At 48.3% G+C, this 15,835-nt stretch overlaps 1 protein-coding gene across 1 annotated transcript in view; it reads right to left on the reverse strand.

Annotated features, from left to right (window-relative positions):
* Positions 1-15,403, reverse strand: part of GTF2H2C (GTF2H2 family member C) — a 229,619-nt gene extending 214,216 nt beyond the window's left edge. Inside the window, exon 1 of the mRNA XM_069224368.1 lies at positions 15,285-15,403. The gene's annotated coding sequence lies outside the window, so the exon portion shown is untranslated. The remainder of the gene's footprint in view (positions 1-15,284) is intronic.
* Positions 15,404-15,835: the final 432 nt, after the last annotated feature.

Raw genomic sequence — 15,835 nt, forward strand, 5'->3', positions numbered from 1 at the left:
TTATCTGGATAACTGTGGCTAATTTACAGCGTCACAATCCTGAAAGAAAGGACGTTTGGAGGCAGTCCAGAGACGAGAATCCAAAATAAGGGTGCAAAGAAGTGTGTATTATGCAAGCAAAGTTTTGCATAAATCCCGATTATGGGCCTGCCCATTGTTCTCGAGTTCCCACTTTAATGGCCTGGCATCATTTTTTAGCAATCTGCCAATACTTTATAAAAGTGCTAGTTGCCTCAGAATTTCAATTGGTCGTTTTGTTGAAAGCCAACTTTCTCCCAGCTTTCAAATGGGATAGATGATGGCAAACTCTTTGTATTCTGTGAGTAAATTAAAACGCGAGTAAAAGGCGAGATGATGGCAAACTCTTTGTATTCTGTGAGTAAATTAAAACGCGAGTAAAACGCGAGAACATTGTGGCTTACAAGTAGCAATCCGACTTGTTCCATGAATTACAGAAATTTAGCAAGAGAAAAAATTCTTAGCTGCGCACATCCTTAGTCCAAAGGCTAATATTTTACAGCAGAAGAACACACCACAATTATTGGTATTAGAACTGAGTGGGCAGGTTCGGGAATAGTACTTTAAACTATATAATCAAATTTAGGGTAGACAGTGCAATGTACTATGATAAAATAGCATTAGTCATGGCCTTGCGAGGCCTAAAGTGCTTTCTCAGTGGGTCGTGCATGGAACAGATTAACACTAGAATGATGGAGACAATAGCAATAAATATATTCAAGAGAAACAAGGAGGTATAAAAACAACAGGGTGCAGTAGGAAAAGTACAAATGGAGAACGTATGCAGCTTTTTTCAACAATACGTAGGCAAATAGGGAAGTCGGGTTGAGGTTGTGAGCTGCAGTCTGCTATCAAATTCTCACCTCAAAGTCTTAACTTCTTGTTGAACATAGTCTTTTAGCAACCAAAATAGAACAAAAGCGGAAAAATCCTTCAAATAATTAAATCATATAAATTTGTGCACTAACAACAAGAGAGGGGATGATTTAAAAATGCAGTCAACATTCAACACTGCATTTTGCTTAGAAGTCTGCTAATTGCTTGTTGGAGGGGTTCTTCTAATATCATTTCAACTGACGTGAAATGTGCGCCCTCACCTAAAGTATGAGCAAGGAAACATGTTTCGGCAGGAAATCTTAACCAAAAGCAATTGCAATGCAATGGGTCTCGTGTTTGCTTGAATTAGAGCTATTAGTGTTGTAAACTCCTAACCGGACTTTTCTTGCACATAAACTGAAAATGAAAAGTAAGGCAGTTTCACATAAGCGACTCGTTGGCGCCATGAGTGCGAAGAGACACACAAAGGGAAACAGAAGTTCGCTCGCAGTGAATCGTATTGGCAAAAGTGCAATTATCCATGTAACCGGCAAAACTGCAATTATGCCAGTAAAAGTGCAATTATCCATGTAACAGGGTCGATGCAAGGCACTCGATTACTGCCCAGCGAGATCGCACTGCCTACAAAATAGAGAAAAAGTAGTCCAGAAATCACACAGCCTCGTATGTTTTCAGTATTTGGCCGGTGCGCTAGAGGAAGGCTCAACACCGGAAAAGACATGACTTATGCATGCATTTCACTAATGAAATTAACCAAATTTTAAAAGGTAAGCCCACAAACCAACCAAACTGATGGGCGTGACATAGGACAAGATTTTTAATATTTTGTTTTATGCTTTTTGATAATTGCTTCACACATTACAATTTCAATGTAACTCTCACAGTCAAATACTGTATTATATGCATCTTCTCCTACCACAACGAGTTTGAACCAAAACAGTGCCATTCAATTAGGACCTTGCCAGCCTTGCCCTCCAACTTTAACATATTGTAGGTCTTTAGTTGTCTGTGGGCGCCCAAGGCCTATTAGGCACGTGCTCCTGGGGGTTATCATTCCCTGTGCACTGAGACCCACTTCCCTCAGTTTCACCGGTTTCTCTACCAATCAGGTACTTCCTATAGGCTCCCCAATATTGTGTAGGCCTGCTGGTTGGAGGAGCCAGATCATTAAATGCATCTGTTTGCGTGTTGCAATATAACATGTCAGTGTGCCATTCCCCAATCGTCTGCAGCGGCCCTCGATCCCAGCACATGGCGATCCTACACTTAGCCAGCAATAGTCCCATGGATATCAGATGCCGGACCGTCCTCTGCACCTCCCTGTCCCAGCCCAGTAGCGCCAGGATCGCCGCGCTTTCCAGCTGTTGCCCCCCTATACTTTCTAGTTCAGTGAATACTTTACCCCAGAATTGTTGAATGCCCGGACAGGACCATGCCATAAGCAAAAAACCCGCCTAGTCTTCCCCACTTCTGGGGCAGGCGGCCTCTGTGTGCAATCCATATTTATATAGTTTAAGAGGGGTATAGTATACCCTGTTTATGTATTAAAAGTCTATCAGGCGGTGCCTGCCGTTCAAGGACATCCCGCGGGTCACTGAACAGCAGTATTGCCACTGTTCGTCTGTTAACTGTACTCCCAAATCTCTCTGCCATTCGCTTCTGGCCTTTATCAGCTCATGCACACGCGACCTCTGCGCATGCACGCAGAGTCTAGACACTAACTGATGGGGCTGTATTTCTGGTGGTTCCGTAGATTCTCGCCCAAAACAGCAAACATTGAGTGTCTGGCTTTTTAAAAGTGATATTGCATGAGTGGGGTCAGTGCTTGCACCTGCTCTGCCATCATTGCCTAGATGCGCATGTCACTCTCATGGAAAAAGTCTCCTGCTGTCTTAATATTTAACTTATGCATTGCCTCCACCACATTTCTATCGCACCCAAACACATACCACGCACACCACTCCAGAGGCACGTGCGGGGAATACAGTAGGGAGAGCCCCTGTCAACTCATCAGGCTATGCCAGGCCTGTGCAGTAGTGTTCAAGGAGGCAAATTCCCCATCTCGGCGAGACGGGGATTGAAATATCCTGCTACGCAAAGGACTTGGGGCAGCCAGCTTGTGTTCTATTTTTAAGTGTGGCAAGTCCTGAGAGCCATGTATCCAAGTGTAGGCAAATGTAGCATGAGTTACCTTGCAATACGTCTGTAGATCAGGTGCATTGAGCCCCCCATGTCATATGGTAGGGTCAATGTCCGCCACTGGACTCTCTGCTGCTTTCCTGCCCAATGCTAGTGTAATAAGCAGGGCCCTCAAGGTTGCGTAAACCGCCCTCGGCAACAACATAGGGATATTCTAGAAGAGGAATAGAAATCTCGGAAGCACCACCATTTTTATGAGGGCTATCCGACCCACCAACAAGAGCGGCAATCTGATCCATCTCTCCATATCTCTCGCCAGTGCTGTAATTGCAGCATCATAATTATCCGTCATTACTATCTTGTGGTCTGTGTGGACTCGGATTCCTAGATATCGAACTGATCCTGTTTCCCACTTAAGGGGGAAGTCCACATCCACGGGAGTCATGGCTGGCGTCAGGGGGAACACAATGGATTTGTGCCCAGAAAGGGCACCATATTTTATGATCTCTCGCAGTATCGTTACTAAGTTATGATGTGGGTCTCGGATGTATAGTAAGGCATCATCTGCATATGCCGAGACCACCAGATTGTAATTCCAGAATCTGAGGCCCGATGCCCATGATATTCCCGCAATGCTTATGCGAGCAGTTCCGCAACTATCGCAATCAGCAGGGGCAACAATGGGCACCCCTGTCTTGTGCCCTTGGAAATGTGGAATGCATCCGATACCGAGCCATTAATTCTGATCCTGGCCAAGGGCTTCTCATATAAAATTTTCACTAATTGTAAGAAAATGTCCCTCACCCCTGAGCGCCGCAGGACTGCCGTCAAAAAGTCTACTCCACAGAATCAAAGGCCTTCTCTGCATCCAGGAAGACCGCCACAGCTCTCGTCTCCGGGTTCAAGTTTTGCATGACACCAAACACTGCGCGGAGATTAGCTGCAAGATAAACTCAGATTGCTCCGGTTTAATCAATTTGGGTAAAAGTATGGCAAATCGGTCTCACAGAATCTTAGCATAGATTTTGGTGTCTACATTTATTAATGATAGCGGCCTGTATGATGAGCTTTGCACTAGAGATTTGCCAGGCTTCAGCAACGCAATCAGCATTGCCTCTCGCATTGAGAGCGGCATCACCCCAGCCTCCGCCATCTCTGCATACACTGCCTTCAGATGTGGGAACAATAGGTCTTGGAAAGCTTTATAAAACTTCACTGTCAACCCGTCTGACTCTGGGGCCTTCCTCTCCGCCATACCCAGAGGACTCCGCTCAACTCTGCGGTGGTCAGAGGCGCCATAAGGGACTCTCTATCCACATCCGACAGCCATGGTATTTCGATATGCAACAGTTATTCTAACATGGCATCCAGATTTCGAGCAATTTTAGAAGTATAGAGGGCCTCATAATACTCGCGAAACCTATTCGCTCCGGATCCGTGATCTCACTACCATCCTCATCCTGTATTGCTATAATTGTGTCTTTCTCTCTGTTGGGGGGTGCTATGCCCGCCAACACCGCCCCTGGTCTCTCACCCTCCCCAAAGATATTTTCCCATATGTTAAACCTCAGTGATGCTGTGTCCTGAAATTCCACCAACTTGGTGTGTATGCGGCCTAGAACCTGTCTGCCGTGAGTAGGTGTTCCTGCTCTAACTGAGCGAGCTCTTTCTCCAAGTAAGCAAGACGCCCTCGGATCGATCTCAGCACCCCTTCATGTTTTGCTATGGTAATCGCACAGATATACATTTTAAGTGTTTCCCAAACGGTGCACATGCCATCTACGGAGCCGATATTAACCTGAAAAAAGTCTTTGTAGGAAAATGGCTACCTGTTGCAGTTACCCCCCACTTTTTGGGTGATATCGATGCTGACTTGACTGAGAAGTGTGCTGGGACCCTGCTAGCCAGCCCCCAGCACCAGTGTTCTTTCACTAAAAATGTACCATTGTTTCCACAACTAGCACACCCCGGCACACAGATAAGTCCCTTGTAAAAGGTACCAGTGGTACCAAGGGCCCTGTGACCAGGGAAGGACCCTAAGGGCTGCAGCATGTGTTGTGCCACCCTAAGGGACCCGTCACCTAACACAGGCACAAAGCCACTGCAGATTGTGTGTGTTGGTGGGCAGAAAAAGGCAAAGTCGACATGGCATCCCCCTCAGGATGCCATGCACACAAAATACTGCCTGTGGCATAGGTAAGTCACCCGTCTAGCAGGCCTTACAGCCCTAAGGCAGGGTGCACTATACCACAGGTGAGGGCATAGCTGCATGAGCAATGTGCCCCTACAGTGTCTATGTCCATTCGTAGACATTTTAAGTACAGTGTGGCCATATTAAGTATATGGTCTGGGAGTTTGTCAAAAACGAACTCGCCAGCTCCATAATGGCTACACTGAATACTGGGAAGTTTGGTATCAAACTTCTCAGAATAATGGACCCACACTGATGCCAGTGTTTGATTTATTACAAAATGCACACAGAGGGCATCTTAGAAGATGCCCCTTGTATTTTACCCAATCCTTCAGTGCAGGACTGACTGGTCTGTGCCAGCCTGCCACTGAGACAAGTTTCTGCTCCCTGGGGTGAGAGCCTTTGTGCTCTCTGAGGACAGAAACAAAGCCTGCACTTGGTAGAGGTGCTTCTCATCTCCCCCTGCAGGAACTGTAACACCTGGCAGTGATCCGTAAAGGCTCATGCCTTTTGTTACAGCACCCCAGGGCATCCCAGCTAGTGGAGATGCCTGCCCCTCCGGCCACTGCCCCCACTTTTGGAGGCAAGGCTGGAGCAGATCATTAGAAAAACAAGGAGTCGCCGCCCACCAGTCAAGGCTGCCCCTAAGGTGCCCTGAGCTGAGGTGACCTCTGCCTTTAGAAATCCTCCATCTTCAGACTGGAGGATTCCCTCAATAGGATTAGGGGTGTGCCCCCATCCCCTCAGGGAGGAGGCACAAAGAGGGTGTAGCCACCCTCCAGGATAGTAGCCATTGGCTACAGCCCTCCTGACTTAAACACACCCCTAAATCTAGTACTTGGGGGCGACCCAGATCCCAGGAAATAAGATTCCTGCAACCTACACCAAGAAGGAGGACTGCTGACCCAAAATCCCTGCAGAGATGACGGAGACGACAACTGCTTTGGCCCCAGCCCTACCGGCCTGTCTCCAGACTCAAAGAACCTGCACAGAGACACATCCAACAGAGATCAGCGACCTCTGAAGCCTCAGAGGACTGCCCTGAACCCAAAGGACCAAGAAACTCCTGTGAACAGCGGCACTGTTCAAAAACAGCAACAACTTTGCAACTTTCTTGCAACTTTTGAAGACTTCACTCTTCCCGGCGGAAGCATGAGACTTCACCCTCTGCACCAGACGCCCCCGGCTCGAGCTCCAGAGAACCAACACTACAGGGAGGACTCCCAGCCGACTGCGACCTCGTGAGTAACCTGAGACGACCCCCCTGGACCCCTACAGCGACGCATGCAGAAAGGATCCAGAGGCTCCCCCTGATCGCGACTGCCTGGAACAAAGAACCAACGCCTGGACCAAGCACTGCACCCGCAGCCCCCAGGACCAGAAGGAACCGAACTCCAGTGCAGGAGTGACCACCAGGTGACTCTCTGCCTAGCCCAGTCAGTGGCTGGCCCGAGAAGCCCCCCTGTGCCCTGCTTGCACCGCTAGAGTGACCCTGGGTCCCCCCATTGATTCCTATTGAAAACCCGACGCCTGCTTTGCACACTGCACCCGGCCGCCCCGGTGCCGCTGAGGGTGTGTTTTGTGTGTCTACTTGTGTCCCTCCCAGTGCTCTACAAAATCCCCCTGGTCTGCCCTCCGAAGACACAGATACTTACCTGTTGGCAAACTGGAACCGGAGCACCCCTGTTCTTCATAGACGCCTATGTGTTTTGGGCCCTCCTTTGACCTCTGCACCTGACCGACCCTGTGTTGCTGGTGCAGTGACTTTGGGGTTGCCTTGAACCCCCAACAGTGGACTGCCTATGCCCAGGAACTTGAACTTGTAAGTGCCTTACTTACCTGAAAAACTAACCAATACTTACCTCCCCCAGGAACTGTTGATTTTTGCACCGTCCACTTTTAAAATAGCTTATTGCCATTTTAACTAAAATTGTGTATGTTACTGCTCTAGTTCAAAGTTCCTTACTTACCTGTGTGGAGTACCTTGCATTTTATGTATTTACTTCAAATCTTGAATCTTGTGGTTCTAAAATAAAATAAGAAAATATAGTTTTCTATATATAAAAAACTATTGGCCTGGAATTATGTCTTTGAGTGTGTGGCCCTCATTTATTGCCTGTGTGTGTGTACAACAAATGCTTAACATTACCCTCTGAAAAGCCTACTGCTCGACCACACTACCACAAAATAGAGCATTAGAATTATCTAATTTTGCCACTATCTTACCTCTAAGGGGAACTCTTAGACGCTGTGCACACTATCTCTTACTTTGAGATAGTGTATACAGAGCCAACTTCCTACAGTCTTTAATTGCAGTAGCTAACTCTTCGTGAAATGCTGAGTCCAATAACGAGTATGGAGGAAATCCCCATGTAAACGGGGGGATCGTTCTTGGACCCAAAGTTCTCTAGCGGGACTGGTGAATGATCTGAGTATGTTCTAGGCCAGGGATCCACCAATATCAGGTCAATTTGTGTATGTAAATCAGGTACTGTCGAGTAATGAGTTACCACCCCCCTAGTAGGGTGTCTGTATTGCCATATATCCACCAATCCCAACTCTGCCACCACTTTGTTCACCACCTTGGCTGCAGAGGCCGGTTTCGTATGTGCGCCTCCGATCTGTCAAGTAGAAGGTCTCAGGTACAATTGAAATCACCTCCCCATATCTGCAGAAGTCCCCCCAGGCGACCACCATGCCAAATCATAGTAAAATTGGGGGTTATCAAAATTGGGGCCATAAATCCCAATCAGGAGAAACGTGAGGTCCCCTTTACTGCAGCTCGCCACTATGTACCTACCGTTGGGGTCCGTTTCAATCTCCCGGAGGCAGAAACGGGAGTGCTTTGATGCCCATATCAGTACCCCCCCTGGAATGGGACGTGAACCCTGCAGCTAGAATCTGTCCCTGCATCCTCCTATGAGTAAGCATGGCGCTACCTTTCTCACCTTTCTGGCATCATTTAACCCTCTAACGTTACATGTGACCATTCTCACTATGTCCGAACCCTTGTCAGTGTCTGGTTCTGAAGTGTATTTTGTCATTAGCTACATGATGTGAAGATCATGATACCTGCTGTGTTGTGTGTGTGAGTCTACAATCTCTTTACTAGGACAACCCTTGCAACTGAAAATTCCCTGCGAGTCCCCCCCACCCCCTCCCTACAACAGGCATTCCCCCAACTCACCTGTCGGCAATTACACCTCCCGCCCCCCACCGACCCATTAAACAAATTGACACCCCCTTGATTCAACAAGTGTTCCACACGCTAGCTGAGCTTATCATCCCTCTGGTGCCAGCCACCTACCTTATTGTGGTGGTCTAATATCTAGTTACTGCGTGTCATACACTGTAAGTCTCTCTTCCGTACCTTTTATGTCGTACTACGCTTTACCACTGCCTAAAGTTAATGCACTATTAAAACACTTAGAGTCCTACCGTTATTTGTCCCGGTTGCCTTATCAGCCCCATGCCCCCCTTGTCCAGCACACGCAGGCACCCTCTTACTCTTTCTACCTGCAGCCACAAATATTCTAGTCACAGCCATCTCATGGGGGTGCCTGCTGTTTCTCGCCCCATCCCCTCCCCCGTTTCTTCAGGATTTGGGCAAGGAGTTTATGGTCTGTGAAGAGGAGTGGCTTGCCATCAACCATCACCCGCAACCCAGCCGGGTACAACATGCGGTATTCCAGTTGTAGATCTCATAGCTGTTGCTTCCTTGGGATAAACTGTCAACTTGCACTAGTTGCGTACAGTCTGAATAAAGCGAAATCGTCATCCCTTCATGTTGAAGGGTTTTGAGTTCTCAGGCTCGTTCCAATGCAGCATCCCGGTCTCTGTAATTCAATAATTTGGCTATTATAGGTTTCAGCGCAAATTATGTGCTCTTTCGACCACAAATAGGCTGGAAAACGTGTCACGAACCAGCAGCTGAACGAGCAGGCGTTCTATGTAGCCTTCCATGCTGTCAATATCAGTGGATTCCACTACACCCACTATGCGTAAATTATTCCTGCGGGATATGGCCTCTAAATCATCTACTTTCGCCTGTAGACCCATCAGTTCTTTATTCATCTTGGCCTGACTAGAGGACATAGTTAACTGGCCGTCCTCTATGTCAGAAATGTGCCTCTTCGACTGGTCTAGCCGTTCCACATGTTTGTCCAGCCTCTCCATCATACTGTCCATTCTAAAGGAGAAAGAGTCTATGTTACTATCTATTTGGGCCAAGCGTTGCTGCATTGTGGCTAGTATCTGCCTGAGACTCATCCTCTCTTTCAGGCGCATCCACTGCCGCGCGCTCCCCAGCAATTTTCTGTGGTTTTCACTGGTCTAAGTGCAATTTAGATTGATTTTTATCAGTTTTGCCCATGGTTCACACTTTGGCTGATTCACAGGATGTACTAATAAGCGCCACCGGAGGACACCCCTGCTGCGATGATGGATAATGGGATACGTGTCACAGGCCTCTATGTCTCTGCACTGATGAGGGGCACCCTTAGCCTCTGTCCTGTGGTATCTGTGACCCCAACAACTCCCACGAGGGCGGCCCCAGCAGTTCACCACAAAGGGCAGGCCACAGAATGCACAGCTCACCGTCACGCCTGCACCTTTGTCAGCCCTCACCTACTCTGTCGCCACAAGGCACTTCTCCACACAGCAAAGCTCCAATGTCAATCTCACCGTGTGCCCGCTTCCGCCGGGCCCCTCACAGCCAATATTAGGCCACTGAAGCTCTCTGCCACCTCACAGCAAGGAGCGCACAGCGTCGTGCCTGTAAGGGCATCTGCTCGTCAGCTGGGGGCCGCCTTACCCAGTCTTAAGCAGTGCAGGCTGCCTCCAATGCTCCCCAGCTTTGCTGCCTCACTTTTTTCCCGTGCCAGTCCTCTGTTGTTGGCCGGCTGCACTTCTTCCTGCGTTGGGCCAAGCCATTTCGGGACAGCCCTCTGTAGCCCGCAGCACTGAGCGTGCAGTGCCTCGTCTTCCCGTTTCTCCTCCCGCGCCGCAACAGTCCTCGGCCTGCTCCAGCCTCACCCCAGGCCGCATAGGCCGCCTTCAGGATCACCACTGCTCCGCCTCCTCGCTCCTCATCTTTCGCGGACCTCCGTCACTAGGCCATCCTCGCCCCGCCTGTCTACAGGATCTTTGGCGAGCTCACTGCAGTCTAGCGGCGAGGAGCCCCACCGGTCCGGGCCTCCCCCTGCACCGCATCAGCCTCCGATCCATCCAAGACTAATTCCAGGCCACACGGGCGGCTCCCAGGCCCCCATATGTGGCGGCATCCCCAGCCTCCATAGCCCCAGAAGTGCTTTAGTAATGACGGTTTGCCATTTCGGCGAGTCCCTGCATGGAGTGACCAGCAGAGGTATATGCGATACGGGTCATATGTCTTTGTAGCCACAAGATTGCAAGGCGGATTGATTGTGGCCGGCGGAGCACCACTAATGTGGCCATCTTGCAGCCAGGCAAGCTCCGCCCCACCCAACATGGGCGTGGTTAAAAGCCCACAAAGAGATTAAACCAGGGACAGAGCACTTTGTGCGCCCGACCCTAAAAAAGACAAGTAAAAAGTCATGTAAACCCTAAACGTGGCTTAGATTCTCATTACAGATGAAGCAACATTCCAGTGTATCAAATCGAAGAGGTGCTTGTACGACACACATCCTGAACTCAAGCATTTAAAAAAGTGTACCCCTGTTTGATAATAAAGAAAAAGGAGGCCCTGTAAAATAGAAAATGGGCCTAGGATACTAACATAAAACAACTAGGAGAAGGAGGAAGCTAATAGGGATTCTAGGTTATCGGGTTTCACATTTTAAAATTCAAACACCAGATGGGTATCTCTGTCTTGGTCCTGTTTACAGCGAAAGTCACTGTTTTGTCTTTCATTGGTGGCTCATGACGAGAAACACCTACAGAGAGATAGCAGACATGACTCAGGGCCCCCAGATCCAAATACCAAGACAAAAATGCATATATTTGGGGGTAGAGGGATGTCACACCCCAGCACACCCCTTCCCCCCCATGCCCCTGCTGTGCCCTGACATACTCAGTTCGGGTATCCTAAGCAAAATTAAAACGCTGAGTTTGTCTTGACACACAGAGACCATCTGTAGGAAGCTGGCTTTCTACATAGTGAACTAAAATGATGTACACTGTGCAGAGTCAAATAGATCCCCAAAGATGTGCAGAGGCAGAAATAGATAGGTCTAAAGCTCTATTTGTGGTAATGTGGGTGAGCAGCTAGGCTTATTAAGGAGTTGTGTTAAACATTTGTTGAACTCACAGAGGCAAGAATGAGACACACACTCAAAGAATAAATCTGAGATCTGAGCATATTTCGAACAAGTCAATTGCCATCTTTTCACAACAGCACCCATGAGCAAAAACAAAAGAAAACCAGAGTGGAAATTAGAAAAGACAACAACAAAAATAAAAAGAAAGTTAGCTTTAAAAAATAAAAAAAAACTTTGCAATTTTGTTTGCCTGCTGGGCATGCTTTTTGCCAGTCGCAAGCCTTCTGTTTGGAAGTTAAAATGAACAAATGAGTACCTCGATCACGTTGGAAGCAGCAGACGGGGGGGGCACTAATTAAGTTTAAATTAATTAGTGCTTAGTCCCTGTTACACAAAGAGGAACGGAAATGATGCCAGACATGCCTTGATAAATTACAAGGCTGTAAAGAAGAGTGCCATGCAAACCAACAAATGGTGAGCGACAGGAGGGCTCCAAGCCCTTTACTGAACATAAGAGTGTCTTGGATGCAAGACGCATGACCTAGCGCATGCACTCTCGCGCTCGACCCTAAAAATAGCAGTTGCTTTTATTTATGCTTTGAACCAAAGTATTTTGTAATAAGGTAAGCAGTTTTTAAATTAAAAAAAACTTTGCTGTTTCAAAAATCAACAGTGCAATTTTCAGAGTCTTCAATGTTAGCCAATGGAAGGAAAACAAGGATGCGGTTTCTCATGGAAGTACACAACTTACAACCACATTCTTCAGGGTTTCAGGCTAGCACCAGGCAAGGTTCAGGTTGGTACCAAGTGTGCACCCACAGCGGCATGGGAGTGGCTGGGTGCCAAGGTCAAAGTAAGAGTCAGTGCCCAATGTTAGTCAATGGAGCCTGAAGATGCGCTGCTCCCAGGTAAGTACAGACGGTGTCAGAGGTTGGTCTCGAGGGGTTGAGGAAACTTGGCCGGGGCCACAAGGCAGCACCAAACCTACACCATCAGTGGCGCAGGGGCAGCCGGGAGCAGTGTGCCAATACAGCATTGGGTGCCCAAGGCTATCTAATGGAGACAGGGGGTATCTGCTGCAGCGCTGCTTACAGGTGAGTGGAGCTGGAACTCCCGGAGTTGAAGCAGGGACAATGTGTGTGTGGGGGGGGAGGGAATGGGGGGGGAGGCAGCACCAAACTTACTACCTAAGCAGCACAGGGGCATCTGGGTGCAGAGTTCCAACAAAGCGTTGGGCTCCCAGTGTCAGTCAAAGTAGGAGATAACTTTCAGAAACGGGCTGCAGGCTCTGGCCAGGGGGCCGGGAGAGGTCAACCCAAAGCTACCCAGGTATGTTAAGATGCCAGGGATTGTAGGAACACCAACGGTGTAGCTCCCCAGGGGCTTGGGGTGCAGGGGTGTCTTTTGGCATCTGAAACAGCTGATCAGGCAGGTCTCGGTCAGGGGAGCCCTCAAATTTACACTGCAGGAGTTGGTGTGGAGTCCGGCAGGGGTCAGCCGACAATGAACTCTGAGTCAGAAGCACTGGGGAACCTTCACTGGACTGGTGGGCCACTTGGTCCCGGGCCGGGAAAGTTGAGTGCAGAGGTGGTTCCAGGCGGCGGTTTTGTGGTTCCTCAGGCAGGCTTCTTTGGAGAGGTTTCATTTGGACAGGTCCGTTGTCCACAGGAGTTCTTGTTCTTTATTGAAGGCAGGCAGTCCTCCCAAGGCTTTGAAAGTCGCTGGGCTGCAGGACAGTCGCCTTCTGGGCACAGATTTCTTTGAAGACTGCGACAGGCCAGTGGGGCTAGGACCAAGTCATTTGGTGTCTTCAGTCTTCTCTGCTGGGTGACTTCTGTTTTGTCCGGCTCTTCTTAGGTCGACAGGAATCTGAATTCCAAAGTTCAGGGGTGCCACCTAAATACTAAATTTAGGAGTGCTGTAGGGAGTGCCAGGTGATAACTAATTGGCTACCCACCTTTAGGGTGACTACACCCTCCTTATGACCAATTATTTTGGGAGGCCGGCATAAACCCAAACCCTACTGGCCTAATTCCTTCCACACAAGATGGAGGAATTTAAAAAGTAGTGTCCACTTCAGCTCGTCCACCTTAGGGATGGGAATGGCATGAAGTGGGCACTCCTCCTAATTCACCGATTTTTCCCACCTGTGCTACTGCCAGAAGTGAGATCAGGACAGGGGAGTTGGCATCGCCACCATCTGGAGAGACCTGGGTCACATTACAAAGGGGGCTATAATGTCCATCCTGAGTGGGAGAGGAGGTAACACCTCTGCCCAGTGCATGCTTTTGTCTCTGGGCCTCAAGAGTAATGGTCTCACCGTGGGGGTCCAGAAACATGTCTGTGGTGGCTGAACTTGCCAGGACCATTCAGTAAACACACTAGTAGCTGGTATGTTTTCAGAGGGGCCTCTAAGATTCCCACTGTGTACATTTTTTTAGAAATCCATCACTGGGGTCAGTCAGGGTTTTTTTTTTATTGTGAGATGTGTGATACCAAACATTCCAGGATTCAGAGAAGCCATCAAGTAGCTGGGGAACTCGTAATGACTAGTGTCCAGCACATGCATTTAAAATGTCTTTCCTGTACACTTACTGAGAATCGACAGACATAGCAGGGGCACTGCCCTCACATGTACTTTAATGCACCCTACCTTACGGCTGTAAGGCCTGCTAGAGGGCTGACTTACATATATTGCAAGCAGTGTGTACGGACGGGACAGGGCACACGGGCTGTGTGCCATGTTGTGTTTTCAATTTGGGAAGCACCTTGTCACCCAGCATGAAATTACAGGCTCAATAAGTTTGGTGCTGGTTCCTTCTGGGTGGTATAAGTTGTGCTGCAGCTCTGATAGGCCCTCGCCAGTTCCCATGCCCTAGGTACTTGGGGCTTGTAGGGAGCTGAAGGGCCTGGTCACTTGGGGATGAGGTGCCCAGGTGTCTTTGTTTTAGAGAAGAAACACTGGCACTTGGGACCTGGTTAGCAGGAACATAGTGCACTTCAGTCGAAGTTGCACCCAAAACCAGGCAAAAAGTTGGAGGGGTGGAGTTGGGGGGGGGGCGGGGGAGTACAGCAACCAGAACCTAGCTCCCTACACCGTCATAAAGACATATTCTGGGACAGACAGGAACACTGAGAAGACCAAACTTTAAATTTCAGCAAAGCGCATTAAAAAAAACGGGTGGGTCTGGCCTTTGTTTAGTGCATATGCACAGTCACAGAATAGAGACAAATACACACAGAAAGCATACAAACACTGAGCGATACCCACAGAAAATATTGCACACACAAATGAACACAGACAACTGTTCACAAAGGCCAACAGGTGCAACAACATATACAGAAGTCTATGCATTCAACAACAAGCAAACGCAACATAAACACATACAATATGAATGTCAGTACACATACAGTCGCTACCAACTAGGTAGGCCCATACAGGATGGGTTCACGGGTGAGGTTAACTAGACTGAGTAATGCTGAATACTTGGACGAAGGGGGTAGTGTTGCCTCGAGGGATGGTTGAAGTGAGGTAGCAAATAAAAGCATGGAGATGATGAGAAAATTAAAAGATGTGTGTGGATGTTTGGAGGAATGAATGCACTGATTGGCGGGGCTGATGTGCGTATCAGGGTGTGCAGAGTTGAAGAATACAATCATTATGGTGGACGGACGAATGAATATGAGTGCATTGAAATGCATGATTATGTGCTGGACGAATGCATGGATGTGAGATGAACGACTTGGCAGAAACAACTACTGTACATTGGCGCGGGTGCAGTACTTGTTTTCGAGCTGAATGGATTGTGTGAAAATCAAGGTGGTGAATGAAGAAGGAACACAAGACCACCTGTCCTACTTACCCAGTCCGTGAACTCAGCCTCGCGTCATTTGAACAGAGCAAATGTTTTACAGTCGTTTGTTCAAATGTTAGCACTTCCGGGCGGCACAACAACCAATCCCACGGCTAACAATATTCTGGCTGACGTTCTCGAGTAGGGGAAACCGCAACGTCTAAAATTGTTTAGGATTGGACCAATGTGAATTCAGCAACCAATCGGAAAACGCCATATAAAATTCAGAATTGATGATTGGCTGTGGAAGTTCGCAGAAGCCTTTGCTGGATCAGTTCTCTTGCTTTCAGTCTGTTCAGTCGTGCCTGGTTGTAGAGAAGTAGGTTTGACTATATGAGTTATTCACTGCCAGGGTTTTGACAGTCTGTTTCAGACGGGTCCAGGGATAAACTGCTATCTGCGTTTGTCGATAAGAAGGTAGCTAGGAAGAACATCTTTGAATTGGACGGCGGCCGATGAAAGTGAGCCTTGGATTAACTCTGTAACGTTTGTTTTTCTATTGCTAGCCAGGCATACCTTTTGGCCTGAAGTCAATCGTAACACTCAAAGGTAACGAGGCG

Source organism: Pleurodeles waltl, chromosome 1_1 (assembly GCF_031143425.1).
Source record: "Pleurodeles waltl isolate 20211129_DDA chromosome 1_1, aPleWal1.hap1.20221129, whole genome shotgun sequence".
Lineage (NCBI taxonomy): Eukaryota > Metazoa > Chordata > Amphibia > Caudata > Salamandridae > Pleurodeles > Pleurodeles waltl.